This window comes from Eptatretus burgeri, chromosome 3 (genome assembly GCF_056783735.1).
Source record: "Eptatretus burgeri isolate ZD-2024b chromosome 3, Ebu_testis_v1, whole genome shotgun sequence".
NCBI lineage: Eukaryota > Metazoa > Chordata > Myxini > Myxiniformes > Myxinidae > Eptatretus > Eptatretus burgeri.
The window spans coordinates 65,936,523-65,964,267 of NC_140963.1; the positions used below are offsets into that span (position 1 = coordinate 65,936,523).

At 42.1% G+C, this 27,745-nt stretch overlaps 1 long non-coding RNA gene across 4 annotated transcripts in view; it reads right to left on the reverse strand.

Annotated features, from left to right (window-relative positions):
* The window catches only part of LOC147030096 (uncharacterized), a 59,099-nt gene extending 51,529 nt beyond the window's left edge, over positions 1-7,570 (reverse strand). The window contains exons 1-3 of one of the 4 annotated variants that reach the window (XR_015055758.1): positions 7,547-7,570; positions 6,692-6,754; positions 5,214-5,371 (exon numbers count right to left, since the gene is read on the reverse strand). This is a non-coding gene — a long non-coding RNA (uncharacterized LOC147030096). Of the gene's footprint in view, positions 1-5,213; positions 5,372-6,691; positions 6,755-7,513 lie in introns of all 4 variants that reach the window. The other 3 variants (XR_015055759.1, XR_015055757.1, XR_015055760.1) reach the window with 3 other exon arrangements.
* Positions 7,571-27,745: the final 20,175 nt, after the last annotated feature.

The window sequence follows — 27,745 nt, forward strand, 5'->3', positions numbered from 1 at the left end:
GTTGAATTAATACCAGGTGGGGTTAACTCGGCCTGTCATCCTTCCGAGGTCGGCAAAATGAGTGCCAGCATGCTGGTATATTGTGTCGGAGTGGCGACCCATCCAGGATTTGCCCAATAGCCAAGAAGACTGCTGAAGCAGCACCAACGCTCTGCACAGAGTATGGTCCCAATCTCCTCCTCATTTGAAGTGGCATGGGCCCTCCAATTCTGTCTGCTCACTTTCATATGTTCATGCAGGTGTTTCTCACAGCATCACCCATGCTGACCTGAGATCTTATGAGTCAACAATCTCATTACTCAGTAATTATAACATATTTCTGAAGTTATGTGTCAATCAAATGATCACTTTTTATTGGTTAACAAAATGGGACATGATGTCGTTCAACAAGCCATAATAACAGGAATTATCTTCTGCTGGATTTCAAACTGGAGTGAATAATGGCACAGAATATTTTTTAAATGGCAAGGTGCAAAATGAGATATCTAAATGAGACCTGGTAAGATAGAAGAGACTGACTGGTTTGTTAAGGGATCCCCTGAAATAAATTCATTTGTGTTTTCTCAAAATGCTACACATTGCATAATATGCAACAGGTAAGCTTATTTGGAATAACTGTGCAGTATTATATGTTACTCATCTTGTATTCTGGGAAATGAGGGCGATATTTTCCTGTGGTCTTTTACCATTTTATATATATATATATATATATATATATATATATCTGTGTTGAAGTGGCGACCCGTCCAGGATTGTGCCCAATAGCCAAGGAGACTGTTTCGGCAGCAGCAACACTGCACAGAGTATGGTCCCAATGGATGGATGGATGTGTATATATATATATATATATATATATATATATATATATATATATATATATATATAGTATTCATTATTTAACATCTGTGATGTCATCATTAAAGAAAAGAGAAAAACATGAAATTAATACGAGTAATATACTCCTTATTTCCTCTTTTTATAATAATCTCTTCTGCTTCAAGCATTTTACTTTACCGGATGAATTTAACCGTTACCTTAGTACGAGTTTTTATTTTTAAAGAATCTCTGGAGAGTTGACAGTATTTTATAGATTACAAGCTTGTACAACCTGCTGTCAATCTCGCTCAGTAAACTCCCATGGGGATGCACAGGGTTTGCCTCATGCTGTGCAGATATATCATTAGTATGTGCTTTATGTATTTAATAATGCGTAGCAGAAATTTCAGCTGAAAAGCACTGGAAATTGATAATCACAGGGAGACCGGAAAAGGTTAACAGATCAGAAGGCAAAAATCTTTACATTTTTCTTCACATGCTCTTTAATTTTTCTTTTACCACACAGTTTGCTTGACATCGACCGATATGTCTGGAATACCATGCACTATTGACCAGTGCTAATCGACAAGAAACGGCATTGATTAGCCCAATTTTCCACCTAATTGGCCATGTGTTAATTAAAAGCCCCGTCAGGAAAATTGTCCTGCTACCAGCTGAGCTCAATCTTGACTTGTTCGAATAATTCCGAACTTTGTCGTTTGTTCCATGAGGAGCCAATTCAGGGAGAGTCGGTGGGGGTATAAGGGAGACATGCAGCCTTTGCAAAGTGATGGAGGTACATCAACTCTGAATGATCTGGACTCTGCTATAATTTTACACCAGTGCATGGGTATTACAAAGCCCCACTGCTTCTTATTCTCACGCAATTGGCACTTTAGCTACCATACTAATTTCCCGCGATATACCTTCATTAGAAGTTGCAGCTGTTTTGACGAAGCTGTGTATTTTGTGTTGTATGAACAATTTCCTCAGAAACTTATCAACGACCAAGTCAGAGCATTGAAAATAACTGCTCCCATTTACGATTTCCTTGCAATAAAAACGAGCAATCTATCTACTCCCTCTCATCCTCTTTCATTACTGTTGGGAACTCATATTATGGAATAAAGAAATCCTTAAATTTTAAATATTAAGGATTCTTCGATGCTTGATGAATATATATGAGGAAAGCTTGCCGGCAATTTTGTCACCTCAAAGTGGACAATTTATCGTAATGAAAAGGCAAGGCGTACGGGGATAGTGCAGATCTAAAACCTGTCAGGCATTTAGCTCGGGGCCATTTATAGCGTGTTTCTTGCAATCATCCTGGGTTCTCCGACTTCATTTGAAGCGGCACGGGCCCATATATCTGCCCTGGTCTCTTCTCAACCCTCCAAGGCTCCCAGCAGGTGTCAGCCAGTAGTTTACAAAATACACATCCTTCGGGTACCTTCAGAGCACCTGGCAGCTCCTGCCAGCCCCCTCCCTCACTGCCTGGCGCCCAGCAGAATATGATGTATTGATTGTGCAGGCTTTGGAAAAGGTCTTGGGCCCCTATAAATGATGGTGTGCGACGGTGCGCGCGGGAGGCTAATGCAAAAGAGATCTATAAAAATTTCATTCTGGATGATTTGCTGTCGCCCGTGGTGCGAGGCTGCAAAAGCTGCCAATCAATAGTATCTATGAAATGTCAAATTTATTATAATTAAATAGATGAAGCTCCATTGGAGCTGAGGGAGTGTTGTACAAGTGCCCAAACAACTCCTTTGCCAGCTGTGTTCAAAATTACTTCCCATACTGCTTCCCTCATCACAGCTTTCTTTACGTCATTGTATGCCTTTCATAGTCACATGTTCTACCAATAAGCCTCCATACAAGAAGTGGCAATGAGAGATCCACCACAATTACTGTCACGTATTGTTCTTTGGAATGGTGAGATAGTGGTTGAAAAGTCCATAACTATTATTGTACTTTTTGTGACTGTATCACAATTGTGGAAGTATTATGAAGTGATTTTTATTTACAGTACATTTCAGAATAAACATTGAAGAGGTATTCCTTTTTCAATAAACATTTTGTGATTTTGAAGGATTAATGGTGAAATGGGAGAATGATAAGTAACAGACATAATTTATCTTTTCAGTTTTAACATGATGTTCTTGCAGCCCATTTGTCAACAACAATTTCACAAATGTATTGTATTAGTAGTACAAACTGCATCATAACTTATCGAACAATGAAAAGCAAATAAAAGCAAAATATATTTGGTAAATGGAATGCAGACATTTATAAAATGATTTAGGAACCATTTTGGGATTTTTTTCAGGAAGTTAGAGTAAAGGGTCGACAAATATTACATCATAGTCTCAAAAAAAGTCTTCCAAAAAAGTACCATAGAGTTCAGCAAATATAGAGAAAACATCGATTTTCTGCCCTGGCCTGAAAATTAATGAGATAATAATGTCATGTTACCTGGTGACAATACTGGCAACAAAGCAGTGTTACAACTCTCGTTGTCAAGCTAGTACAATGTGACATACTGTTGCAATGGAATTCGAAAATCCAGAAACTTTTGAACTTGACAAACAACTGCATCAATTTTGGAAGAAGTTTTTCCTGTAAGATCACCAATGAACGTTCCAAAAATTACTCAGAATCTTAACATTCTGATGAGGATGAAGCACTCAACAGTGTTTTAAAAAATTGGGAGAGGGAGGGGTGTGGTCACGTGTGAAGACTACCAACATTGGGGTCGACCACTTTTGCAGGTCCAACACAATCTCTGTAGCCCTAATAACTGTTTTACTGCAATCCCCTTGCAAGATGCCTCAATGGTTTGAATCTTGTAGTTGTGATCATTAAACTTATTTTCCTTTTGACATGCAGATGTCGACATAGCAATGAGATTTGAGCCACAATGATTGGTATGATGAGTATACTGTAGCAGTGTAGCATGTAAAGTACAGCATAATTCTTTATTTGGAGTTTACAAATACTTACCATCATCTAAGGAGATTAAAATTATATAAGCCTATCTTTATGTAAGTTTGCTTTAACCATACAATATTTACCTGTTAAATTGCTATTGGTAAACCAGACATTATGCAAACCAACTGGACTGAGCTCGTTTGTCCACGGCAAAAACTCTACATGCCTTCTTATGAAAAGAATAAATAAAGATACCTGACTTATGGCATCTGCATAGTGACCATTTGGTGCACCATTTGAGACATGGTTTTGTTTTTCAGACAGCGACCTGTAATATCTGACCCCTGAGACAATTCTGCATTTTATACATCATTTTTCCTCGCCGATGTCTGTGATTTCATTTGCCATCTCTGTTGAATATTGTTGGGATGGAATGTCATTTCAACCTGTTTATTCCTCTGTGGTAGCCATTTTCAATGCTTTGTAACTGGCATGAATGTCTCCATGAATTAATGATATGGATCCAGGCCTTTCCAATGAAAAATAACATATCTGAACCATTTTCCCCTCCATCGTTAGTGTTGGAGAAAGTTACACTGTCCATTGTTACACCATAATCCTCAAAAAACTAACTTTTTGCCAATTAATTATCAAATATTTAAAGACACCTCCACACTAATGGCAGCTCTTTTCCATGTCAGACAACTTTCACAGCCTTCATAGAGATTGGTATTCTGTGGTCTTTACATAATTAGACATTAAACATCACAGAGACTCATATTCTGCAGTATCTTCTATGTCTGACATCACAAGACGTCTCATGCAAATGAAAGCTGAGTATTTATAAAAAAAAAAAAAAAAAATATATATATATATATATATATATATATATATATATATATATATATACATACAGAATGAAATACTTGTTGACAAAAGATTACTTTTTTCTATTTAACGATCTCTAATGTGCTTTCTGAAAAGTGTGTTTTTCATGCGTATATTATCGATTAAACCCTAACTCCACATTCCTACAAACATCCCAAAAAGTTTTGTAAATATATATATATATATATATATATATATATATATATATATATATATATATATATATATATATATATATATATATATATATATATATATATACTAGCGATACCCGTGCACAGGCACGGGATAGCAATACAACATAGCTGGTAGCAGACGACAGACCATACACGGGGAATGACAAAAATACAAATTGTGCAAAATGCAAGTGGTACTATGGAACGCCAAGACTTCCCAAACATTGTCGGCATGTCCGCTAAGTGCCACAGCAATTTCATAGGGATGATGTGACGGCGAGCCGAGTTTTTACTGTGCAAGCTTGGTATTATAATAGATATATATATATATATATATATATATATATATATATATATATATATATATATATATATATATATATACATATACATATACATACTCACAAAAGTGTACAAAAAGTGATACAAGACGTTTTTGAGTTTTCCTTCCATCCATCATCATGTACGATCTCGAACGTCCTCACAATATATTTTCTGTTTTATAGGCAGACCAACTTCGCTGAACCAAGCTGGCGTGCCACACAGGTTTGCAACATTTCCACCTGGAGAATCGGCAATTAAACAAATCAGTGAACAAACACACTTTATCCTTGCTTCACTTAACTTCATTTATATTTTTAGTATATACTTTGCATTATAACTGTGACTTTTGCCCACATTTTGAAAAATTTTCAAGGGAGGAATATGATGAAATTTATTTTATTTTCTCTAAACAACCTCTACTTCATGTTGTTTTTCTCACCCACAACGACTTTTCTCAATTTTATTCCCTCCCCCTCTTCCTTTCCTCAAAAATGTGACAAGATGTCTACCTGTAAATTTAAATCGCACACCTGCATCAAATGATAGTCAGGTTGCAAGAACTAGGAAAACTTGCTTTACTGTGGCAATGATTGGTAATGAAATAAAATGAAATTGAAGCAAAGGAAAAGGGGGGGGGGGAACATCAATAAAATTAGTTCAAACAAAACTTTGTCTTACAGGACAATATATTTGACTACCCTTTTCAAAATAAAGACACAGGATGGACCAAAAGTATTGCAAGATATTATCTTGTCTGTGTTTTTCAGACATATATATATACATATATATATATATATATATATATATATATATATATATATATATATATATATATATATATATATATATATATATACATATATACACACATACACACATACCAGCGAGGTACCCGGGCTATGCACAGCAGGTGGTCTACATCTCAAAAAAAAAGTTTACGCCAACAAGTTCCACATCCCTGTGACAACTTCAGTCGAACGTCACACTTGGACAGCCAGTTTGTGATGCACTTGGGCAAAAAAACTTACTGCATCTGACCAACAGAAGTAATGTGGATGTCAAAGGCGAAACTGTAAATGCCAAATCTGGAATGTCATGTGTGGAATCCCTCATATAATTTCCTAATTCTCCTTCAAACTCAGTCTCCATACATGTTAATTCGAAACAGTATCATTCCAATCACAACTTATTACGATACCTTTAATATTAGAAAATATAAACACTTGTGAGGTAAATGAATACAGATGCCATTCTCACGTGACAACCAATACAAACAAATCTGCTGGCGAGAAAGGACAGGTACAAAACACCTCGTATGGATCGAAAATTAAAATCATTATATTGAGAAATTTATGAAACCTCCCACCCACCTTGGAATGCATAAAAGTGGGGTCATTCAGATGGAAACTCAAAATCATAATTGTATTGAGATATTATCAAAGCAGCGAATGTTTCTGCCAAACCCGCGATGTGTTTACTTCCAGATCAGGAACAGTTTCATATGGATCGAAAGTCAAAAACATAATTATATTGAGGTATTTACGAAACCTCCCACCCACCTCAGGACATCCGCTGGGACCCCAAAATGTTCCACAGATGGTTTGACAGGGCTCGCCCCAAAACTAAGGGAATAGTTCGGAGATGGACAGACGGACACTCTGCTTTATAATATACTAGCAAATACCACTTGTTGCTTAGCTGACGGGAATACTAAAGGGAGAGGGGGGGTGAGAGGAGAAAAAGAGGGGTAAGACAGAGGGAGAGAGGTTGGGGAGAGAGAGGGGGGAGAGTGAAGAGGTGGAGCAGAAATGAGAGAGGAGGGAGGGCGAGCAAGGAGCGGTGTGGGAATGGAAGACAGTGTGAGGTGATAGTAAGGGAAGGCACACGTGTGGTCAAGTGTTAATTACGATTCATACTGTCTCATCAAAATGATGCTTCATCGAATAACAGTGAAGATGGAAACAAAATAATGTCTGAAATCCATTTTTTTACCAGTCACATTATAAACACGGCCTGGAGAGACTCACCACTCGGACACGACACATTTAATGGTGTTAACACCACAGCACTCTCAACGCCTCTGAGGAAGAGCACTAGTTTGTTCTTGAAACGTCAGGCTTTAAATAAAGAATTTAAATTTGAATTATTTCATTGCTGTTTGCGACTTCCTTCTTACACACAGACATGTACGCACGCACGCACGCACACACGCGCGCGCGCACACACACACACACACACACACACACACACACACACACACACACACACACACACACACACACACACACACACAAAGACAAAGACAAAGACAAAGACAAAGACAAAGACAAAGACAAAGACAAAGACAAAGACAAAGACAAAGACCCACCCACATCTCTCACCCGTGGATGAGGGAATAGCCAACCAGCACTCACCTAATCGACTACACCCAGGTGGCTAGGATTATATAAATTATTATACCTTGCGTAAGTCTTCTTGGGTTGCTTTATGCAGCTACTTTGGCTAGAGGAGCATGGGAGTAGTCAATCATTTATACAATCCTAGACACCTGGGTGTAGTCGATGAGGTGAGAGCTGATTAGCTATTCCCTCCATTCACAGGTGAGAGATGTGGGTGGGTCTTTCTTTATTATCTTGCCAAAACGAAGTTTTGCAAGATATGTTCGTCAGCTTGTATGTTTTTTTTTTGTTTGTTTTTTGTCTGTAATCACATATAAAAAATTCTGCAGAGCACAGTTATCATCAGAAATTTTTGTAACTTCGCATATCAGAGGCCTATAGAGGTCCCTTTCAGCGCATAAAATTTTGAAGGTCAAGGTCAAAGGTCAAGGTCACTTTGTCGCAAATCAGGGGAGTCGACGAAACCCTTATTTTTTGAGTAATTTTGATCGGATCGCCTTCAAATTTCATGGGAATATAGTTCATGGTCTGTCGCTCAGCTGATTAATTTTTGGTGGCGATTGGCCTTGACCTTCATGGTTAGCGGCTCAGGTCAAACATATTTGACCCCAAGGTCAAATTTTCAAGTTTTAGCAACCATATCGTGTAGTACCTCAAATTGAACACCTCGATGAGTGCTTTCTAGATATGTCAAGCTTGAGACATTATGACGTCATTTGGTGACGTTATGAGGCAAAAGCATATTTTTCATGGTTACTCTGTAGAACGATTCTCATCGGAATCTCTCGTAGGCAGATATTCCTCAAGGAGTCGCTCCTGGTGGATAGCAGCTCTGTTCACCTCAGTGTGACGTTAAAGAAGTTCACACGTGGTCACCTTTTGGCAAGATATGGGTCACCCTGCGGGTGACATTGGTTTATTTATATATTGACTGCTTTTGACATTTGCAGATTGTACATGCTTGAGAGCCTCATTGGTATGCATTGCTGTCTATGCTATCACTGATGATTCGCCAATGAGTGATGAAATTGGTCTGGTAGCTGAGGGGAGTGTTTAGCATTGGGATTGTCATGTGTGTACTATGTGGGAAGGTCTTTATAGTTGTTGAGCAACTATGGGAAGGGTTTGCAACAGCTTTTATCACTTACCTTGCATAAGTCTTCTTGTGTTGCTTAATGCAGCTACTTTGGCTGGGGGAGCATGGGAGGGGTCAACTATATATATATATATATATATATATATATATATATATATATATATATATATATATATATATATATATATATGTGTGTGTGTATGTGTGTCTCCTCCATCACTCCAAAAACATGAAACCTAGCAGCTTAAAACTTTGTCTACATACTGAGAGAACTCCAAGGAGGTGCATGAGTGAAAATTGGGTGATTTGGTTAATTAAAACACCCCTTTTGAAGATGGGAACATTCACTGATGGGAAGACACACACATGCGCACACACACACACACACACACACACACACACACACACACACACACACACACACACACACACACACACACACACACACACACACACACACACACACACACATCTCTCACCTGTGGATGGAGGGAATAGCCAATCAGCACTTACCTAATCGACTACACCCAGGTGGCTGGGATTATATAAATTATTATACCTTGCGTAAGTCTTCTTGGGTTGCTTTATGCAGCTACTTTGATTAGAGGAGCATGGGAGTAGTCAATCATTTATACAATCCTAGATACCTGGGTGTAGTCGATGAGGTGAGAGCTGATTAGCTATTCCCTCCATTCACAGGTGAGAGATGTGGGTGGGTCTTTCTTTATTTATATATTGACTGCTTTTGACATTTGCCGATGGTACATGCTTGAGAGTCTCATTGGTATGCATTGCTGTCTACGCTATCACTGATGATTCGCCAATGAGTGATGAAATCGGTCTGGTAGCTGAGGGGAGTGTTTAGCATTGGGATTGTCATGTGTGTACTATGTGGGAAGGTCTTTATAGTTGTTGAACTCTGAGAAGGGTTTGCAACAGCTTTTAGCACTTACCTTGCATAAGTCTTCTTGTGTTGCTTAATACAGCTACTTTGGCTGGAGGAGCATGGGAGGGGTCAACTTCTTCTTCTTCTTTTGGCTGCTCCCATTAGGGGTCGCCACAGCGGATCATCCGTATGATCCGCATAGTGATTTGGCACATGTTTTACGCCGGATGCCCTTCCTGACGCAACCCTGGTCGCCTCTTACGACACAGGGATATGGTACACCTATTTTAACCGGGGTATACACCAGCCCAGTACACTGGTACTCGTTTCGCCGACCTCGGAAGGATGACAGGCTGAGTCAACCCCCTGGTGTATTAATTCAGTGGCCCAACGGGGCTTGAACTCAGGACCTTTTGGATCCCAAGCCGCTGCCCTAACCACTGCACCAACACCAGGCTGGGAGGGGTCAAATATATATATATATATATATATATATATATATATATATATATATATATATATATATATATATATATATATATATATATATATATATATATATATATATATATATGTGTGTGTGTCTCCTCCATAACTCCAAAAACATGAAACTTAGCAGCTTAAAACTTTGTCTACATACTGAGAGAACTCCAAGGAGGTGCATGAGTGAAAATTGGGTGATTAAGTTAAGTAAAACACCCCTTTTGAAGATGGGTACATTCACTGATGGGAACACACACACACGCGCGCGCGCACACACACACACTAGTGCTTCACTAATATTGGCAATTTTTTGTGAGTGGGCAGATTGGTGTCAGTGTGAATACTGACTACAGTATGTACTGTATACAACCCAAAAACCTTGAGTGGCTTTCACCGTTGTTTTGGGGGAATTTCAATGAACAGAGTAAAAAAAAAAACAACGTTGCATATATATGAATGTTTCAAGATGTATGTGAACATGTCTTTTTAAACAGCTGCGTGTGATGGGTGGAAATAAATTTGGCTTGGTAATTTATAAAACATTAATATAGCAAACGGCTTGGAAATCAGGTGTTTTCAAATACATTTTGCTTTGAAACTCACAAAGAGAAAGCATCTAACCTTTCTAAAGCACACCCGATAACCAATTGCTTTAGAAACAGGTCACAAGGACAAAGGAAAACCTGATAAAACCTCAAGAGGATACGGGAGTAAACTTTGCCACTACAGTATCCATAACAGGAATGACATGCCCAAAAACCCACGGCGAGTCCCTACAGATCCAAATCTACCCATATGTACCATGTCTCTGCATGCTGTATACGTACCTCTACCTTGTATAGCAACTGCCGGCTGTGCATACCGATATGGCCACAAACTGTACCACTATCAACTGTAGGGCGCTCAGTAAGTGGCTTAAGCACTCAAGCAAGCAATCCAACGGAACTCCTGGCTTGGTTACGGATTAACAATTGCCGTCAATAAACCAATGCACCCAGAAATGTCCAAGCAATGTCCAAATTGGACAAAGGAACACTTGTTTTTAGCAGTCGGCTGTCGGCACTGCTGCTAAGATCAATTTTGGAGCTTAAATTTTGTAATTCAGCTGAGATCAAGACATTCTCGAGGTTATGGCATGTTTGGAAATGAAATAAAGCCACAAACGCTGGAATCTCTGGGCGTTTATCAGCATTGCAGTGTATCCAGAAATTCATAGGTATCAATAATATGAGTGAGAGTTTTAAAAAAAATTATCGTGAAGAAATCATTGCTGCCTGTTCTATCAGGGCATGGTTGAGCAGGCCAAAAAACATGGCGGCTTGAGTCTGCAGCGAGGAAACCCAGGATATGCCTTTTGACCCCAGAGAGAGTGAGGTGGCTGAGGATACACCTGATGAAGGATATAATAAAATAAGGCCATTAATTATTATCTTCAAAAGAGGTGTTTTAATTAACCTAATCACCAAATTTTCACTCATGCACCTCCTTGGAGTTCTCTCAGTATGTAGACAAAGTTTAAGCTGCTAGGTTTCATGTTTTTGGAGTTATGGAAGAGACACACACACACACACACACACATATATATATATATATATATATATATATATATATATATATATATATATATATATATATATATATATAAATGTATATATATATATATATATATATATATAAATATATATATATATATATATATATATATATATAAATGTATATATATATATATATATATATATATATATATATACACACAGTATATACATATAGTTGACCCCTCCCATGCTCCTCCAGCCAAAGTAGCTGCATAAAGCAACCCAAGAAGACTTATGCAAGGTGTGTATTCCCATCAGTGAAGCGACAGGTGGTATTGTTGAAGATTCGGCAGCACTTAACAGCACCGCCGTCTCAGGGGTTATAACGCCGGCTAGTTCAGCACAGGTCTCAGGTCACGTGCCTCAGATCACGATACCAAAGTACACCTGGGCCTTACCAGTTGGGGATATAGACCCCGGCTACAGACTGGGTTTGATCAGAGACCGAGCGAAGTCTGCCACGGTCCGTAGCCCGTTTTGGTTTTATATACAAATCGAGCAATTGTTCCTCATCACGGCATGAATAAATTCAAGGCGGCAACCTTCATATGAATCAGCCAGATTAATTGGGGACACATCGGGGAAACACGGCACAAGCAAAGCATTCACGAACGTTATCATTCATCTATAACCCGCTCTTACCTCGGGAGCTACGGATACGGGTTTCGAAGGGAGCCCTAGCGAAATAAACCTTAGGCCTGGACAACATGCAGACAAGACACGGAGTACTTGGTAATGCCTCATGGATGAGAGGAAAAGTGTCGAAGGCACGAATGCGGCTCGTGACAAGCCAATGGTGTTGGATTTGAACGCCCAAGCTTGAGCATGCAGCGCGGCAAAAATGGTGCTCGTACTATCGGCACAGCTCACACACGCAGCGTGGCAAGATCGTGCTCGTACTCCTATCGGCACAGCTCACGCATGCAGCATGGCAAGATCGTGCTCGTACTCCTATCGGCACAGCTCACACATGCAGCGTGGCAAGATCGTGCTCGTACTCCGATCGGCACAGCTCACGCACGCAGCATGGCAAGATCGTGCTCGTACTCCTATCGGCACAGCTCACGCATGCAGCCTCGGTGCGTCCAGCCCCTCGAAGGTCGACGGCACAAGAGAGAAATATCTATGGTGTGTTCCAGCTGGCTCTTCATAAGGTCCATTATGCGAATCCAGGCCTGGCCTGTACACCAGATGGCCAAATCTGGGTGTTGGACTCCGCAGGTGGATCGACGGGATGAAAAGATGCCGTCGAGCTGTGCAGGGAGTAAGGACAGTCAGAGGCTTCGTGGTTGGATTCAGGATGAACCTGTGGAGGTCCAGCAGGCTGGTTCCATGGCCGAGGAGGAACAGCTCGTCGAGTCGCTCCTCACGAAGCAGATCCCAGACTCACACAGCATTCCCTTCCTTTGCTTTTCAGGGCCGGCCTTTTCGGACCGCCTCCGGGGACCCATGGTTGGTCCATCGTTCGAGATTGCAGCAGTTCTCCGCCGATGGGTTGCTGACACGTCTTGTTGACTGAGTCTGTCAGAGCGCTGGGTGGGGGCTGGTTAGGAGTGGGGGAGGAAGAGGAAGACGCGTCCCGGTACACCACTACGGTATGAACAATGGACAGCCTGCGACACCTCCTGACACACATGTAACGTCCGATTACCAAACAACCTGGCTAAACATGCATTTAAGGGGGGATCTGGGCTAATTCTATGTTTAATAACCCACTCGGGCCCATTTCGACAACAGTATTTGCTAGTGTGCGTGTGTGTGTGTGTGTGTGTGTGTGTGTGTGTGTGTGTGTGTGTGTGTGTGTGTGTGTGTGTGTGTGTGTGTGTGTGTGTGTGTGTGTGTATCTTATACTAAGAAGGAAAGAAGACATAAAATGTCCAACAAGGACAAAAATAACAAGGAAAAAAGACATAGCCCCTGATGTTTTCGTAATTTTGCTGTATGGAGTTAAATGGATAGCCCATATTTATTTACAACTAAAATGGCCTTCAGTCTAGCAGTCAGCCATCTTTGATCAGATCACAAAATAAAGTTCAATGCAAGTGCAAGCCATTGTGTGCTGTGGTTGTGACACGTTTGAACAAAATCAGACAATGCATGTCCAAAAATGGTTGGGGACACGTTTAACGAACGAAATGGCTGCCAGTCGGCCATCTTGGATCTGTTCTCAAAAAATTAATTATCTGCATATGCAAGCCATCATTCGTTATCTGTGTGCTAAGATGAGTCATAAAATTGGGAGTCAGGATTGTGCAAATTCGAAATTGTGACGGAGTATGATGAGGGTGCAAAGTAATTATACAGCTACAGTATGTCGCACCAAGACGAGCAGATCATCCAGGTGGGTTTTGATGAGGATGATGATATGGGGGGATGAAACCATGGTCCAGGAAGGCGATATTGAGGGAAGTGATTCTTTGGGGGAAAATTCAGTAGGGGGCATGGCAGAGACACTGGAAATGCTTGGGAACCTCCACCTCCAAATTTGTCCCCCAGAAAATATGGCGCTCCCCCTGGAGTCCATTCCCTAGAGTCGCAGGTCGGCCTCAACAGCACCATTGGAAATGGTCCATTTATCAAGGATGGTTGATCAAATGATGAGCCGAATGGATCCTGGGCTGGCAGAGACAAGGAAGGAAACTAAGGCTGATATGAAGGTGATGGGCAAGAGGCTGGGAGCAATGGGCAGCAAAATGGATGCAGGACAGGCAGAAGTCAAGGCAGACATAAAGGCAATTGGCGATGATGTGACATTGAAATTTCAAGCTGTGTGGGATGAGGTGACTGGAGTAAGGGGGTGTGTGGATGGTGTCTGGGAAGAGATGAAGGCGGGTCACGTCAAAATGATAGATAAAATAAATAAAATACAGACGGAGATAAAATAAATAAAATACAGACGGAGATAAAAGGACTGGAGGAAGGGCAGGAATAACTAAAAGTAGAAATAGGAGGTAATAGGGAGGTAAAAAATGATTGAAAAAGACCCAGAAAGAAACCAAGGAGAAACTGATAGCAATCAAGAAGGAATGTAAGGTGAGACAAGACAAGGTAACACAGAAAGTAGAGGAGATGGGACAAATGATAGAGACAAAAGATCAGGAGGTGAATGAACAAATGAAGACTAAGGAATGATAGATAAAGGAACATATAGTGACGAGGGAACAAAGAATGAATGAGAGCATAGAAGACACGAAAATAATTCTGGAAAAGGAACTTAAGGAAGCCAAGCGGGAGATCATAAAGATAAGAGACGAGATTGATAAATTTTAGGTGGAATGAGAAGAGACATTGGAAGGGGGGGGAAAGCAAATTGAGGCAGAATTGATGGAATCTGTTGAAACAAGGCTTAAAGATCAAGATAACACATTGCAAGTAAAGGTGGAGAGAATACGAGACCTCGAGGCAAACCGGGATGGGGTGAGTCCGGTCATGGTAAGACAGTATGAGCTGACACAGATGCATGGTGCGAACGGGTGTGTGTTGACCTTGTGGGCAATAAAGGACCCAGGTTTTCTTGGAGTGATGAGAGGCATAGATTGTGTGCAGAGAGTGAGTGTGATGGAGTGTGTGCCAGGAACGAGTGGTATGGATTGGGTAAGCAAGCAGTAGAATGCGGAACATGCATCAACACAAACAGAGGTAGCTGTTAGTGCATTTCACAGAATAGCTCAACTATGAGCACCAAGGAGCTTCCAAAAGACCTCTGTGATAAAGTTCTGGAAAGGCACAGATCAAGGGATGGGTAGAAAAATATTTCAAAGGCCTTGAATATCCCTTGTAGCACAGTCAAGACAATCATTAAGAAGTAGAAGACGTATGGTACCACCAAGCCCTTGCCTAGATCAGGCCGTCCCTCTAAACTGGATGACCAAGTAAGGAGGAGACTGATCAGAGAGGCCATCAAGATGCCAATGGCAACTTTGAAAGAGCTACAGGCCTAAATGGTGATGACTGGCCACTGTGTGCATGTGATAACAATATCCCAAGCACTCCACAAGTCTGACCTATATGGTAGGATGGCAATAAGGAAGCCATTACTCAAAAATCCCACCTTGAGTCCAGTTTGAGGTATGCCAAAAACCATTCCAGGGATTCTGAAGCAATGTGGCAAAATGTTTTGCAGTCTGACGAAACCAAGATGGAACTTTTTGGCCTAAATGCAAAATGTTACGTTTCGCACAAACCCAACACAGGACATCACCCAAAGAACACCATCCATACTGTGAAGCATGGTGGTGGCAGCATCATGTTATGGGGATGTTTCTCATCAGCAGGGAGTGGGGCACTTGTCAGGATAGAAGGAAAAAGGGATGGGGCAAAATACAGCAAAATCCGAGAGGAAAATCTGCTGTCATCTGCAAGATAGCTGAAATTGGGACGGAATTTCACCTTTCTGCATGACAACAACCCGAAGCACACAGCCAAAGTCGCACACAACAAAGCTACACTGGAGTGGCCCAGTCAGAGCCCCAACCTAAATCCAATTGAAAATCTGTGGCATGACTTGAAGATTGCTGTCCTTCAATGCTCCCCATTGTGGAAGAAAAATAATTATCGTCATGTATTCTCAATTAAATTCACTAGTTGCTGGTGCTTTATAAATTTAATTTTTGAACTATCGTCGAATTGGCTGTCAGTAAAGTTTCCCTTTTCCTGAGTCTTTTGACGTACGTAGTGATTATAAATGAATACCATGTCTCCCCCACAGCAAGGTTGAATGGTTAAACATTATTTGGGGGAGGGGTGGTGGGGAAAGAATGCTGGGGGTTCCACTGAGATAGCTACAAGCATGGAAGGAGTGTTTTGAGCTGCAATTTGAAGTGCCATTCACCTGGTGACTCAACTTTGACCTCGTGACTTGACTCGACTGATGACTCGCCAATTTTTGTTCACCTGTTTAAAAACAGAGGTTTAAACTGTATTTATTTGTTTTGACAAAAGAATGGATTTGTATTTAAGAGGTCAGAGTAAGTGATTAGATGGCCATAGTAAGTGTGATTGGATATGCAGCATTTTGCTGTATAAGTGAGAGAGAAGTAGATAAGAAATGGACAATGCAGAAATATAAAATGTTGATGGAATTCTGAATGGTGTTGAGAAAGGTTGGTTACAGATTATTTTTTGAGATTTTTCAGCTCCGTTGACTATAAAAGAAATGGATGCTCATCAGATCGATGAAACAACGTAAGCATTTGGTATTGTTTAAACTGTTTGGAAAAAATTTGTATCTCTTAACAATGTTGTCAAGCTTTTGTTCCCAAATAGTCCCAAATCAACGCTCTGCAGCCAAAGTTGTCAAGTTTTACAGCTCGGCGACTCACACTGCTGAAAAATGTCAAGGCCGAGTGGCATGGGCCCATCCCACTCTCATCATGGGGGGGAGTTTGCAGAGCTGGGAGTACTGAGAAAGACTCCCAAAAGATCACCTGTGACTACAATGATAACCATGCTACTCTTGTTTAATTACTCCTGTTAATTAATGTAATAATGTACAACCCAGCTTTGAATTACCAATGTGCTATGACCTGTATTGTAGTGATGGACAAGTGATACTTGTGATAATGTTTGCATACACTGGGTTTGTTGTCATAAAGATAAACATGGGGAACGGTTGATAACTAGTGGATGTTGTCCTGTAACTGAGTTAATTACTTTCAGACTCAGCTCATTAAAAAAAAGAACTCATTGAGAGCACTGGAGACACAAGATTTTTGGTATTCATTGTTTATTTTTCTCCATTACAATTCATTATGGTCTTCGAACCTTCATGCTTATTTTGGTTATAATTAATGGGTTGATTATAGATTAGATTCCTTTGGTATTGAGTTGTGCTGGGATGACTTCTCTTTGTGATGATTTTGTTTTGCTTGTCGACTCAACAGATTAAGTTTGTATTGAAATTGCTTGAATTTAGATTTGTTATCAGTTGAAGGTTTATGAAAGAAATTTTATACAACCTCGTTTTGTGCTCGATCAATTTTGGTAGCCCGTCAGTCATCTGGTCAGTTTAATGTTAAGTTTTGTTTTGGAATTACAAATTGAGAAACATTTATCATATAATTCTCGGAGAGTCTACACTTTTGGATAGGCAGCATAATTTAAAACCAGTGTGATCGGTTATATCACAGTAAGGTACACCGTTGGTTATTAATAACTTGTAATGATTGATTGATATTGTTACGGCTGTGGAAATTCGCAGAGCACCATATAGGTCCTAAGATCAGTTATGCCGATAAGTCTGTGTTCAGATAGATTTCCCCACCGTTGTCTAAAGGGAATTTATTCGTGTCACCCAGGCTGTGATCTTTGAGGTAGCCGTTTTTCTTTTACTATCGTTATTTTGGACCAACCACAACGCCAACCATCAACCACCCTCTCCACCACGCCAAACACCTTCTCCACCACGCAAACCACCAACCACCCTCTCTACCACGCCACCACCAACCACCTTCTCCACCATGCCAAGCACCAACTCCACCATGCCAACCACCAACCACCTTCTCCACCACGCCAAACACCAACCACCTTCTCCACCATGCCAACCACCAACCACCTTCTCCACCACGCCAAACACCAACCACCTTCTCCACCACGCCAACTACCAACCACCCTCTCCACAACTGCCTTCACAACGACATCTCACCATCTCCCAAACCGCATAGCCCCCCCCCCAATACTCAACACGAACAACATCGCCTCACCTTCATCTCCGAAACGCCGCCATCTTTGGGCCGGCAACGGTGAGATCGCTGCAAATAAAGGCGGTGGTTTCCTTGTTCCCAGCGACGGTGATTTCCGCCACGTCCGCTATCCCTTCAGCGTTGGTGATTTCTACCACGTCCGCTCGCTCCAAGCTTCGCCTCCGAGATTCGGATCAAAAGAGAGAAAGGGGCGGAGCCAGCGGGGGGTCGAAGGTCGGAGAGAGGAGGTCAAAATCTCGTCTCTCGGGCCCTATAAAAGGGCGAGCGGAACGCCAAGCGCAGTCAGTCTGGAGAGGTTGAGGAGCCGCGTGGAAGTCTGGAGCCCGAAGCCTGCAGTAGCTGGAGAAGCTGAGGAGAGCGGAGGAGGCGCGAACTGGGAGCGCGGCGAAGCCTGCTGTTCCGCGCAGAGCTGCGCGTTCGTGTGCGGAACGTGGAGAGAGCTCGCCAGCCAGCGCCAGACGGTCCGAGGTGATCGGGCTTCGGGACAGTCCGAGCAGTGCGAGGGACGAACGGGTTCTTACAGAGCATCAACTCTAAGAGAGCAAAGACCCGTTCATTCCTCTCAGGCATTGCCGGCTGGGGCCCAAATCACCCGGCCGCTTGGCAAAGCCTGGGCCTAACCGCGGCTACGCTAGCTGCCGTGGGGACGGGATGTCGCAGAACGCCCCAGCGAATCGCCACCAGGGGAAGGTAATCCCTCCACGGTCTCGTGGAGCTCCTTTGGTATGCCAAGTTATACATTATAAAGACCCTGAGAGGTCCAGTCTACCCCCTTGTCTTTGAAGGGGTCTTTCCTTGCTTTTCTTTGTATGGAAGTGTGGCGCCGAGTCCGTCAAGTATAACTGTATAAGTGACTATACATAATAGATAGACGGTATTAGCTCCTTTGAATTGCATGTGTGAGTTTTGTATTGATTGCATACCTGCATACGTGCATCCCTGTTTACGTGTGCATTGTGAAAAAATGTGCTTGTTTAAATGTAACCTGTTCGTCGCGTAATTTTTCCTTAATTGAGCTGCCGTATTGCATTTCGGAATAATAGCGGGCTTTTTGATAGCCGATAATAGGATCGGGTCCAGCGAGGAATCGCGATAATACCCCGCTCGGTTATCCCAAAACGGAGCGAGCTGCTCAAGCGGCTCGTGTCCAAGCAAGCCTCGCTGAGGTACAATCTCTCGGTAATCTACCCGCGCAAATAATTAGGCAAATCGATTATTTGGCGATCGGACCCTGTAGCGCGGGTGGAGTGCGGACAAGGTTGTGGTGTGCTTGGAGCACACCCGTGACTGTTTTTCGGCGTTGTTCCGGAAAGTCGCAACTGAATTGTCCGTCCGGTGGGCGTACGGCCGCGATTCGGCTAAAGGCGGCTGTCCGCACGCCGGCGGGCGCGAATTCGTAACAATATATTATAAATCACTGCAGCTATGGACCTCGTGACATGGGTTGATCTATTAATTAAGGGGAGACAAAAGTTACTGAGAATTGAATCGAGATAATATATTAAGTTGATGTACTGTACCTTACATAATATTGAAGGAGGGTTTATGTAATTAAATTGATCGACAGATTGGTCAATATTTTACATGAGGAATCATAAGTTAAGTGTTAGGGAAAATCAATGAGGGAAATCAGCAAGGTATTTACATAAACATAATGCAGAATGGCTGAAAGAATGGCTAGACCAACAGCAATTATGAAATCAATTCACAGAATTAGGAATTGTACCATGTATTGTAATTGTATTGCTCTCACTGATTAGTCGCTGGTACTGGCCTAACTGTAATTTAAGTAAAATTCCTCCATATTTTGTGGAAAGACAAAACAAAAGATAAACCAGAATCATGCCTCGTACAGAGAGTATGAGAGAAATGAATGATAAGTAGGTCAGAGTGTTAGAATTGTATTATTGAAAATCGTGCAATGACACTACAAGCAGCATTAAAATATTACTTATTTTATTTGTTTTCTGATTAATTGGACAGGTGCATGATTTTTGATAAAGTGGTACTTCTTGTACGTTGACTTCAGTAAGTTGAGGTATTTCTAACACTGACTTGACCATCTTTCTTCAGTATGGAAGTGCGAAGTTAGCTAAAAACAAAAATAAAAAAGGAAAAATGGCAGCTGCGTTGGAACTGCTTGTGAATGAAAATTAAAGAAGAAGTAAAAACGAACTTTCATAATTGTTATACAGATGATGGAATTTTTGGCTTGGAGAGATTTTTGGAGGGTGGTGGACAAAATTATTGATTTTTGTTGGACATGTTATTTGTTATCATAGTACTTTACAATTGTGCTACTACAACATTGCCCTCACTAAAGGCACCTTCACTGATTGCCTCATGCTTCGAGAGGAAATTACCCTCTCTTTAATGGTACAAACTGAAGAGGCCTTTCTATAATTGTGTAAATTGGAACCCTGATAAATACTGCTGCCCTCTTTACATGCAATTAGCAAATGAGATGTTTGTTTTTGAGCGTACATACAACTGAGATTTCTTTACATTTTAGCATGTTGTTGAGGTGCGAGTAAAAAAAGAAAGAAAGCTAAATTTTTGACATAACATGTAATGTACGTTAGATGCTTCTATAAGAACCTTTGTCAGTCTTATTGAAATACATGAGCCCACTACATTTTATTGATTAATTGAATTGATAATTAGTGTTTAACATTGATTTTGTTTGTTTCAGAGTGTTGAGAGCTGATGAACAATGCAGTATATGATTTCGTCTAATGGAGCTTTGGAAGAACTTCTACCAAAAGATTGGACGATGGGGAGAACCCAGATTTTGGTGATTGGGCATACAACACATGATCATGGCATGACCCCCTTCCTGAGGAGAATAGATGAGCATGTTAAAGAAAAAAACAAAACGAAAAAACCTACTGAAGAGAAGGTTGGACAAGTCAAACCCCGGCAAGGCAAAGACTTAACGTCGCCATTGCATGGTGCCCTGCCTGGGGAAACGACCCTGACCACACACGCAAATTGCTGCTCTGCAGATACATTGTGAACTTGCTGTGGTCGCACAATGCACAATGAAGGTCCTGAAGGTCCACACGGCGAGTAATCTGCAATGTGTGTTCAATAGTGCAGGTGGGACTCATGAAGCCATTGCGGCTGCCTCCAACATGCACAGCTAGCTTTGGCAAATCAAACATGATTGCACAAACTGCTGCTACAAGGCCTCAAATTCTGCTGGGGCTGGATCTCTGGGTCTCACCTCAAGTCCTCTTCGTCTCCTTCAACACAGTGTCAACTGCAACCCAGTGTCAGGCCCAAGCTCGTACCTGCCAAGATCTACCTTCTCTGCAGCTCGAAGAACACCGAGACTGTGTTTCCTGTTGGGTGCTGCTCGATCTACACCCTGACCCACTAATCTTCCGGCTTTGGGTAGCACGTCTTTTCGATTTGTGACACCTGCTGAGAAACAGGCCATTAATTAAATGGAAACGCACTCATTAACCTGACTGGGACACTATTGAAATGGCCGTTGTCCAGCATTCTTCTCCTATGAGTGCTCGCTGCAATTATTGATTAAACTTGTGTAAGGGATATATTTTCTCCTCCAGGAATGGGGTATGGTGATCATGTGTAACATAATTATTCAAATTTTCCTGATAGGAAAAAAGGGGAGATGTGGAAGAAAAAAGAATTGTATTCATGTCTTCTCAATTAAATTCACTTATTGCTGGTACTTTATAAATTTAATTTTTGTTCTCTAGTCAAATTGGCTGTCAGTAAAGTTTCCATTTTCCCAAATCTTTTGACCTACAAAGTGATACATGAATATCTTACTTTTAAAATGGTCTTGCTCCATCCATCCATTGGGACCATACTCTGTGCAGAGCGTTGGTGCTGCTTAAGCAGTCTCCTTGGCTAATGGGCACAATCCTGGACAGGTCGCCACTCCAACACAGGATACCAGCAAGCTGACACTCATTTTGCCGACCTCAGAAGGATGACAGGCAGAGTCAACCCCACGTGGTATTAATTCAACAGACGAGTAGGATTTGAACTCGGGATCCTAGGATCCCAAGCCCACCTTCCTGACCATTAAGCCAACACCAGGCATGGTCTTGCTCGCTGCATAGAAACAGGGTGACCTGGTTGATAACACTGCAAACTTTTGCCATGAGTGTGTTATTCTTTCCCTCCCACCCAAAGTGGCCACAATTTGCAATTCCGAGTTCTTTCGCCTCGTGCCTATCAGCTCATCCCATAGGTGAATTGCCAAATGTCTCACCCTCCCATTTTTTGGATGTCAAATGAGTATAAGAGGGATAGCTTCGGGCTTCTAGTTGGTGAAGTTCATTTGAATGCTTCAGTGAATCATTGAATGTCATTCCTCTGTATATACAAAATTAAAGATTCTCTTTTGGTATGCTGATCCATCATGTGGAAATTGAGTTATTTTTCACCATACCATGCAACTTGACTAAGCTTCAACAGTTTTGTACAGAAGAATGGGCAAATATTGCCCAATCAAGGTGTGCAAAGTTCATAGAGACCTATCCCAAAAGACTCACAGCTGAAAATGCTGTCAAAGGTGCTTCCACAAGGTATTAAAGGCCCGGTCACACCTTGACGTTTTAGCCAACGTATGCCGATTTTTGAATTTTTTTTCTAAAACGCTGGCACACGTTGAATACGTTATGGGTAAGTTTTGATAACATTGAGAGCACGCTGGCATACGTCGTAGTACATTGCCATACGTCGTTGTACGTTGGCTTTAAACGTTGTACTTTTTGGTTGTCCTCAAATTTTTTCATGCTTGAAATTTCATGACGTATGCCGGCGTATGACTCACACGTTCCGCTACGCTGGCCACAAGTTGTATGCACGGTCTGCGATCGTTGACAGACGTCAACACATGCTACTTGTAAGTTAATCATAAGTTGAGACACGCTGAGGTAATGTTTAGCGTACCCGAAACTTATTTCTAACCTATGATTAACGTGTTGTTGGCACGTTACGCGATCGTTGCCACACGTCGACAGACGTTACTTTTAAGTTACTCATAGGCTGAAAGACGTCGGTATAATGGATCGTCCTTGCGTCAGCATCCACGGCCACGGCCAGGACACTTATTTGCAGCATTCTTCAAACTTTTCTTCGGCATGACGATTATGTTCACACTTCGATGTCTAGCTTGGCTATGATTCCAATTGTCCATCGGCAGCGTCTATTTAAAATAGTCGAGTTTGAGCGTTTTAACACGTTCAGAAGAAACGCTTCAAATTTCCAAACCCCAGCGTCAAAAAACAAAGGCGAGTGACAGCAATTTAAATCGTTCATTGTAAACAATGAAAATAGCTGAGTGGTAGCGTTTAAAAGTCGTTGAGTGTAAAAAAAATCCAATTGTTGTGCGCACGCGTCTACTTTCAATAGTGGAGATGCAGCCATTTAAATTGTTGAGTTTATCATTTAAATCGTTAAACGCAAGGACGATCCATCATAACCCACACCCTCACACTCACCTACTACTGCCAACATGAACAAACTACTACTAATACTAATACTAATACTGATACTGATACTGTTACTGCTGACATGGACATCGACTCAAAAAGGAACTCGAAAACACTGTTGGGTTCCCCTTTTATGAGCAGCATTTTTATATACCAATTCCCAAAACCGCAGGGAACACGTCTTTATGTGGCAGTTGTAAGCTAGAAACACGTTCATTTATTTTTTTTTGTCGACCGGAAGACGTCATTGGAATACGTCTACATACGTCGATGTGTGTTGGGACTACGTAAAGAATTGGTTCAAAGCACGTCAAACATAAGTTAGAAATAAGTTTCGCGTAAAAAAGACATTACCGCGACGTGTTTCGACTTATGAGTAGCTTATAAGTAGCGTTTGTGGACGTGTGTAAGCGTCCACATATCGTGTGTAAAACTTATCCCCATCGCATGCGGAACGTGTGTCATACGCCGAGTACGTCGTAAAATTTTGAACATGTTTAAAATTTCTTGACGTACTCTACTTACTACGACGTATGATAGCGTACTTTAGTGTTGTACTCAAGTATACCAAACTTACTCATACCGTATTTGATGTGCCCCAACGTTTTAGACACATTTTTCTTAGGTCGGCATACGCTGGCAAGATCGCCAAGGTGTGACCGCGATGTTGACACTTCCATTTCTACGGCAGTTATGATTCGAATCGTTGTGCGTCAGCCTTTTAATAGGCTACGTCACGACATCGTCGGCGATGCGTGCAACGCGCTATGCCTAAGTTAGACTATCGTTGGGCATCGGTTGTGTAGGCCGACAACAGGTTCAGCATTCGTTGGTATAAGTTATCTATAACACAACGAAACGTTCTGTGTCCGTTACCAATGCGTTATACATAAGACCAAGTCGCTATGAATACGTCCGAATCTTTAAAAAAAAACATCAAAAGTTCAACGTAAGCCAGCGTTTTACATACATTTTAATACGTTGCCATCGCTGGCTAAAACGTCAAGGTGTGACCGGGCCTTAACTCAGAGGGGTGGACACTTCTCCAACCAAGATATTCTAGTTTTGTATTTTTCATTAATTTGCTGAAATTTGCAGAATTTGTTTTTCATTTGGAAGTTGTGTGTTATGATGTGTAAATAGAGGTGGGAAAAGTCTGATTTAGTGAAATTTAATTCCAGGCTTTAAGGCAACAACAAGTGAAAATTTTGAAAGGGGCATAGACTTTCTATAGGCATTGTGTGTGTATATGTATATATATATATATATATATATATATATATATATATATATATATATATATATATATATATATATATATATATATATATATATATATATATATATATATAGTTACGGCTGTGGAAATTCGCAAACCACCATTCAGGTCCCGTAGGTGAGATAACTCTAAGTACATGTGTAGTTAGCCCCAAACCCGTTGTTTAGAGGGAATTTATGTGATTCATTCGGGCTGCGACACTTTGAGTTAGGCGTTTTTCTGTTCTATCTTTATTTTGAAACAAGCGCCATAACCATCAAACCACCACCAAAAACCCTCCACCACCCTCACCTCTCTCCTTCTACGGCCATTCCCGCACCACCTGTGAACACTGAGCGTCGGGCTGTCTGGGGCTCGTTCAAGCGATACGCACCGAGCCGTGAGTGCTAATAGCGGCCTTTCCAAGGGAAAATTCGGATTAAGAATGCTACATGCCTACTTCTGATCCGTCCAATCAGCAAGCGCGGAGCGGCTTGGCCCCACCTCCAGGCGGGTCCATGTGAAATCGAAATATGCAAATTCTAGGATCAGGGGAGGTTCACGCTCACTTTTCCTCCGTCCAATGGGCGAGCGTGGCTCCGCCCCCGAGCTCATCCTGATCCGGAAATTTGCATATTGGTTCTCCTGCCGGCCTACAAAACGCCGAGCGCAAGGAGAATCGTGGCAGAGAGAATCGTGGCATAGAGTGGAGTCGGGAGGCGAAGGCGTCGAGTTGGGTTCTGCAGTCGGCTGAGGAGAGTTGGGGGAAGAGGCCAAGGAGCTCGGGTCCGAGGCGAGAAGGACGGCGGTCGGCGACGAGGTCGCGGCGGGAGATCGCTCGTCGCGGGACCCAAGCCAGCCAGCCATTCTCCCTCCCCCAGAGCATCAACAATTCCCCCTTTTCCCCCGCGCTGAGATAGTGCAACAAGGGGGCCCCATTCCCACCCCACTCCAAACGTCGTGCCAATGAAACCCGCGAAGGAGCACGGAGTCGGGGCACAGCCACGTCTGCGGCTCATACGCCAACGCGCCACGAGGATGCGGGTAGGACCCACCCGGTCTCGCAGACCTGGCCGCTCATTCAGGTCCCGCGCACATATTGGCCTACAGGCCCGTCTGCCCCCTTGTCTATGAGGGTGGCTTCTTTCCTTTGCTTTTGAGTAAATGTGTGTGGCGCCATGTCTTGTAAAGTAGAACTGTGTAAGTGTTGCCATGTGTACGCGTATTCGGTTGTAACTCTGCGTCGTTGTTTCTTTTGTTTTCCTGATATAGGTGCATTCTGACTGTTTGGCTGTATATGTGTGCTTTCCGTGTGTCGCGTAATATATGTACATTGTGTGAACTGTTTTCCCGTTTCGCTTCGTCTTTTCTTTATTGACCCTCCATCCTGCTTCACATAAAAGGGTTCGTAGTGGGCTTAAAACGCCCGATAATTAATCGGAACCGTCGAGGCCGACGATAACACCACGCGGTTATCCCGATAGCATGGAACGGACCGCTTAGGCAGTTCGTGTCCGGAGTCGGCCTGCGGCGAGATACGATCGCCCGGTCGACCATCCGCGCAGGTACTTAGGTAGATCGAATTTGGCGAGCAACCCTATCCTGCGCGGGTGGGCAATTGGCACGGTCGTGGTGGGGTAAACCCCCACCCGTGACGAGCTCCCGGCGTTGTTCCGAGAGGGTCACGACAGAATTGTCCGTTCCGGTGGGCGAGGCGGCCGCCATTCGAGTCGAGCGGCTGATCGCATCCCGGCGGGCGCGAATTCGCAACAATATATATATATATATATATATATATATATATATATATATATATATATATATATATATATATATATATATATATATATATATATATATATATATATATATATATATATATATATATATATATAACTCAACAAAAATAAAAACTTTACACTCGTTTCAAAGTCAATAATTTGAACACTTTGGAAAATAGGTTTGAAATAACGATTGTATTCAATTCTCTTGTCATTAACGATGCTATAGCATACAGATCATGTTTGTCATGGAATCGGTTCCACCGGAAATGCGACGACAATGTCCATGATCAAAAACTGTGAATCACAACTTAATGAAATCATGCCAATATCGGGTGTGTCCTCCATGGGCTTTCACAACTGCGATACAACATCTCCTCATGGATTAGATGATGCGTCTGAACACAGCTTGAGGAATGCGCCGCCATATTTGTACCAACATGGCACCAAGCTCCTGCAAGTTCTGTGGAGGGTTCCTTACTTGATGGAGCCGCCTGCCTAACTCATCCCACACATGCTCTATGGGGTTGAGGTCAGGAGATCTTGAGGGCCACTCCATAACATTGATGCCAGCGTCCCTGAGGAAATTCGTTGTTAAATTGGCCGTATGAGGTCTGGCGTTATCCTGTTGGAAAGTCAGACCTGGGCCATGAGCTGCCATGAATGGGAAAAGCTCTGGAACGAGCACCTGATCCCTGTATGCTGCCACATTAAGGTTTCCCTGGATGACAATGAGTCGGGATCGAGCATGACCGTTGATACCACCCCAAATCATAGCGCTACCGCCCCCAAAGCGATCCACTTCCTGTACGCAACACTGGGCATTGTGTTCTCCTCGTCTTCTCCACACTCTAACCCTTCCATCAGCAAAAGTTAGTGTGAACCTTGATTCGTCACTAAACAGAACCCTATTCCAATCTCGCTGGGTCCATCTCAGGTG